This window comes from Agelaius phoeniceus, chromosome Z, assembly GCF_051311805.1.
Source record: "Agelaius phoeniceus isolate bAgePho1 chromosome Z, bAgePho1.hap1, whole genome shotgun sequence".
Taxonomy (NCBI): domain Eukaryota; kingdom Metazoa; phylum Chordata; class Aves; order Passeriformes; family Icteridae; genus Agelaius; species Agelaius phoeniceus.
In genome coordinates, this window is record NC_135303.1 from 67,168,890 (window position 1) to 67,174,958 (window position 6,069).

The following is a 6,069-nucleotide window of genomic DNA, read 5'->3' on the forward strand; positions in this document are numbered from 1 at the left end:
TGGAAGTTATAGGCCTGGCATTTTCACTGCAGCGCATGGTAAAATCATAGGGAAGATTTTTCTGGGAGTTACTGAAAAATATTGTTTGAGACAAAATGCAGTGATTACAGTGAGCATGGGTTCACAAGGGAAAAGTCCTGTTTGGCCAATTTAATTTTCTTTTATGTCAAAGTAACCCTAGGTGACCAAGGGAAGCCAGTAGATGTGGACTGGTTTTATATTACAGAGATTTTTGTTCTGTCTGCCACAGTACCCTGCTGGATAAACTGCCTGGCACACAGCTAGTTGAGTCCATAATACATTGTGTGAGTAACTGGCTGGTGGGTCAGGCTCAAAGGATATTGGTAAATGTTACATCAGGCTGGCAGCCAGGGACCAGAGGTTCCTCAGGGCTCCATTTTAGCACCAGTGCTCTATAATGTTTTTTCTAAAAAGATCTGCTTGCAGGGATCAAATGCACATTAAATAGGTGTGGTGATTTTACTACACTAGGAAAAGTTGTGGACTCCCTTGAGGACAGAGAGGCTCTGCAGAGAGATGTGGGTAGATTAGAAATTTGGGCAACTACCAACCATTAGGAACTAGACAAGATCAGTTGCAGGATTCTTCACTTGGGATAGGGTAATCCTGGATATACATGTAGATTTGACAATGAGAGGCTTGGGGGGATCTGAGGGTTTGGGTTGATGGCAAGTTGAACATGGGTCAGCAGTGCCCTGCCAGCCAGGAGGGCCACCCGTGTCCTGGGGGCATCAGGCCCAGCATGGCCAGCTGGGCAAGGGAGGGGATTGTCCTGCTGTGCTCTGCACTGGGGCAGCCTCACCTCCAGTGCTGGGGGCAGCTCTGGGTGCCACAATAAAAGACCATGGAACTATTAGAGTGTCCAGAAGAGTGTGACCAAGATGGGGGAAATTCTCAATGGCACAACTGAGGCCACTTGGTTTCCTCGGCTTGGAGAAGAAAAGGCTGAGGTGTCCTCAGGACAACCTACAACTTCCTCAAGGTGGGCAGTGAAGTGAGAGGTGTTAATCTCCTCTCTCTGGTGGTCAGTACAGGATAGGGGGAAATGGAATGAAGCTGCATCAGGAGAAGCTCAGACTGGACATAAGGAAAAGGTTCTTCATGGAGATGGTGGTCAGTGATTGAATCATGCTCCCCAGGGAAGAGGTCACAGCACCAAGATTGTCAGAATTCAAGGACTGTCTGGAGAACACTCTTAGTCATATGGTTCAATTTCAGGTAGTCCTGCAAGGAGTGGGGATTTGGATTCAGTGATTCTTATGAGTTCTTCCCAACTTGAGATATTGTATGATTCTCTGATTCTGTGGATAGAAGAAGAAATGTGAAACCTTAGCAGTCAGTAACATTGGAGAATGCTATCCAATGCTATCAACCTGACAGTGCTCTGGGTACCAGCTTCCTGAAAACAGGATTTTAACAACAGAAAACTGTAATTAAAATGGAGTGAGCAGATGGGTTTTTGCAAACCTTCATTTTTAGGAGTGCTGACTTTTCCAGGATAGGGCACTGTTGTAGCAATACAACTGTAGTTATGATGCTCTTTCACTGAGCAAATCAGCTTCAGAATTGAGTGTGTATGGTTTTTCTTGGTTTAAAAATAAGAGAAATTTTAAATTTAAATTGCTTTAAAGAATTTTTATGATCCTATAAGGCTCAGTCGATTAGTTCCTACCTCATGACGAATTTTTCGTAGATTAGTAGTTTTTTAAGGTCAGGACAGGCCTATAAGATCATTTGTTCTGACCTACTTGAACAATGACCCCAGAATTTTGTCATTTTGCATGTTTCAAAGGGTCCAGCCAGCCTCTTTCCTTAAGATCCAGTGACTTCTGAAGCTATGTTGACCATGTGGAAAATACTGCTAATGGTGATTATTAGCAATGTAATAATTAATAATGTTCTTTTTATCCTTTTAGGGCCCTCAAGAAGCTGTGTAATAGGACTGAAGGTAGACTTACTGACTGCAGTGTCTGCTAGAACTGTAAGGGGTGACTCAGCAAGTAAGAGAATTAAGATTATTTTCTGTGTGCCTGTCCACATACCAGTACTTTGTAAAGATGGACTGTCAAGAAAAAAAAAAAGAAAATGGAATTTTTTTTTAATCCTGAGCTAGAGCTTTTCCAAAACACCAGATCTATGCAGAGCTGAACTAACATTCACTCTATGCTTTGTCTCCACTCAGTTCAGTTATTTAGATTCAAATGCAAGGAGGTAAGCAAGAGGATCTGTTTTGCTCTGTAATTTCAGGTGTCTTTGCACCCTACCACCCTGACAGACTTTCTCAGCCATCAGAATGCCATGCTGTTGCTGAACAAGTGCTTGCCTGCTCACTGCTTTCTCTATTTCTGCTTGTTTGGTTTTCTTTTTCCCCCACTTACCAACCCTGCAGCTGCAGCCAGCCAGACAATGCTAGGAAAGGATGAGTAAGTGGGAAGAGAGGCTAATTAAGGGGTGGGATGATCAGCGTCATCTAGTCACTCTTCCTGCTTCCAGGGAATAGCTCACGTGCCTTTCCTTCACTCATCAGTGTTGCCTTCATCTGGGAGGGAAAAGCACAGAGAATGCCAGCTACAGACACCAAGAGGCAGCGGGGCAGGCTGGGATGGTGGTCCTGTCACCTGAGCATTTAGGCTGTGCCATCCCGGGCAGCAGCAGTGATGTGTGTCCCAGGGGTGTACCAGCTGACTGCAGCAGCATTCCTGAGCACAGGCACCCGGGATAAATGCCGTGTGCTCCCACTGCTGCTGTGTATCAACGTGTCCTTGTCAGTATCTATTTCCACCTCAGCCACTCTACATTATCACTTTCCTTTCCTAGTGAACTTCTGCTTAGTTTTGTAAATTGCAATTTTTTTTAAACAGGTAAACCTACAGTGCTTAGGTGCTACAGCAAGTCAATACAATACAGCAGCAAACACACATGAAAATGTGACACACACAAAAGCAACAGTACCATATTCCCTATCTTAGTGAGTTCATAGTCCTTTTTAACAGATGGGATGCTGAAGAACAAAATGATATAACCTGGAAACAAGCAGGAGAAGAATAAACCAGTATGTTCTGTATTTCATATTGCTGGGCTTTCCACTGGGCCTTGCTTACTGTATGTGGTGTCTCATTCATAAATATTAGCAGCTCTTCAGACACAGGCAACTGCTGCCAGCCCTGCAGTGGACACAAACAAACAGAAAAAACACACAACAACAGCAGCAAGAAAAAAATTTACTGAATGAGTGGGAATGAGTATGAACTATGTGTAAAGAAACAGGAAAGATGCTGGAAGCAGAGACTGAGTCATGGCAGTAAAACATTGCTAAAGCTATGGGAGAATGACTTGTGCAATCAACGGCTTTATGTTTTTTGAGCATTACAGATTTATGGGAATAGACAGTCCGCTTTCTGACAGAGTTGCCAGTTTTGCTTTGAGATCTTTTTCATATCACTGAAAGGGAGGAAGTACTGATGTGTTTATGCAGTGTGTCCACTTCCTCTCTCCTCCAGGAATTTATATTTTGGGGTTTTTTATTTGTTTTGCTGTTTCCTTATGTATGATAGAGGCACTTTTGACAGGCAGCATGTAGTAATACAGTGCTTTTTTTTTTAATGTGAGAGGCCCCTGTAAAACAATCATGCTGCTATATAAAGAAAAAAGCAATAAAAAAATCAACAGCAATAAAGTCACTAAATGGAAGACACAGATGTAGGTGTGGAATAGCACCAAACAGCCCTTCCTGGCACAGTAAGCAGCATGACATGCATTCTCTTTTCAGATTTCTGGATCACTGGTGGGCTAGACATCAATCTGTCCTATGAATTACAAAGAGCCTACTGAGCTTGTAAACTGTCATTCTGGTACTGTTCCAGTCACCATTTCCTCTTTTTTTACCCTGTTCACATTCCACCCCTAGCAAGAACCAGCCACCAGGAACACAAATCTCAAAGTGACATAGATTATAGTGATCCAAAAATCAAGAACTCAAACAACACCAAACAAAAAACTCCAGCCAGTCAGCCCACCAACCAACCAACCAACCAACCAACCAACTCCCCTCTGCCCCATTCCACCTTGCCCAGAAAAAAGAAAAAAAAGAAGAAAAAAAAAAGAGGTGCAAAATAAAGAGATACATTAACCTTGGATTCCTCTTGGAGGCATAATGGTGAGTTGTGTTGGACTTGGTTACAGAACGATATGATAGATACATGTGTCATGGCCTCTGGATAGAATTTTGTTTTGATTTATGCATTGTGTCACACACTGTTCTGAAAACTGCTTGTTCTTTTCTTAGGCTTTACTAAAAACCAGCTAGCAACAGGGAAAAAACCGAATTCATTCGTGCATGTTTCTTGTAACAGGATCACACAGAATTAGAAAGGACTTAATGCAAGGCGCATATCCAGGAATAGACTTTTCCAGGTTCTGTCCTTTAACAAACATATCTATTGTAATAAATTCTTCCATTGTTCCTTCTTGTTTCCTTGGGTATAACTGGCCCTCCTGAGCCTTTCTTATACCAGGAGTAGCAGTGATTGTAAATCAGCACAGCTTACCTGTCTCCTTAACATTTACTTGCTGCTTTGCAGCTGAATTACCTTCATGTGCAGGTCTAATGCTGTGCTACACCTGAAATCTGAAAGAACTTGGCATCTGCCAGATCTTCCACCCAGAGACATATCTAGCTTCACCCCAGCATTACCTTTAAGGAGGGGAAAAGGGGCCACACTCCCTGAAGTGAATTTTCTGACCCTAGACTTCTAAGTCCATAACCCATAGTGAGTTTTTTAAGGCTGTGCTGTTGTGAAATTTTGTTTGCTTCATGTATATGCACGTCACACCTCTCCCTCTCCCTCTGAGTTTAGGACTACAGCTGCATGGCCTCTGCTTTTCTGACATTTATTTCTTGCTTCCTTGTCCTCACCTGTTGTATCTGCTCTGTACTGCCTTGGTCCCACCTCTCTGCCTGTTCTACAGCAGCATCTCTCCCTACAGAATCAGTGACACCAGCATTCCTCCAAGTCAGGTGTTTATATTCCTCTTGAAGACTTCTCTATCCACAGCATGCTTGAGGGCTCATCTCTCAGCTTCTTTTTGAGTGTGTAGTGTGCTCTATCATAATGAAGTTCAAAGAATACAAAGAATTCTTTTACCAATGCTGCAAAATAATTAGAATTTCCTTACACACAAGAAAGATTTGATAAAAATAAACTAGCTGCTCCTTGAACTTTTCAGAGGAAATTAGATAACTTTGTGCAGTGGAAGAAAAGATTTCAGTCATTACTGAGATTAATTCAGAACTAATTGTGATTTTAAGTTCTGGGGGATATTTTCCAAACACTAACAGATTTATAATACAGCTCACTATCTATAAAGCTGCACACAAAAGAACAAATCAGTTCAGGGGCAAATAAAGCTTTTGCAAGCCTGGATTTTAGCCAGTTTTTGTGTATGGATGTTTGCATACACACATATTTTATGCATATGTATGCAAATCTGTCAGCAAGATTGCTATCCTTATCCTAACCATGTGCCATTTGCAAACCACTTTAATGCAGTGAGCATTTTGGGCATTCATGAAAATATATTTTAGTGATTTGAACAGGTTATCTTTTATTTTCTTGCTGTGGCCATACACTGCACTGCACTGGCTTGATTTGCAGGCTAAACTTTTTTAGAGAAGATTTCAATTCTCAACTCTGTACTTCTCTTGCTCAATGCAATGTAATACTCCAAACTTTTTTTTTGTTGTTGTTTTCAGAAATTGCCATTGTTTGGAGAGTGAACAAGATCAAGAAAAGATCTTTAGCTGATATTGTCTCTGAAGATATAATGAATATGCCCTTGAAAGTATTCCTTTGATATTGACTTCTGGTAAAAAACAAGTAGTTCCTTACCCTACCCTCAAAGTCTGGCAAGAGAAAAAAAAATAGGTAGAGCTGCAAAACTGCAGAAGGTTTTCAAATGTGACAGAATAACAAGCTCCTGTTTAAGCTAATCACTACCTTTGTCAAATACTGCTTAAAAATGGTCCTGAAAATTTGTTCTTTTAGAAAA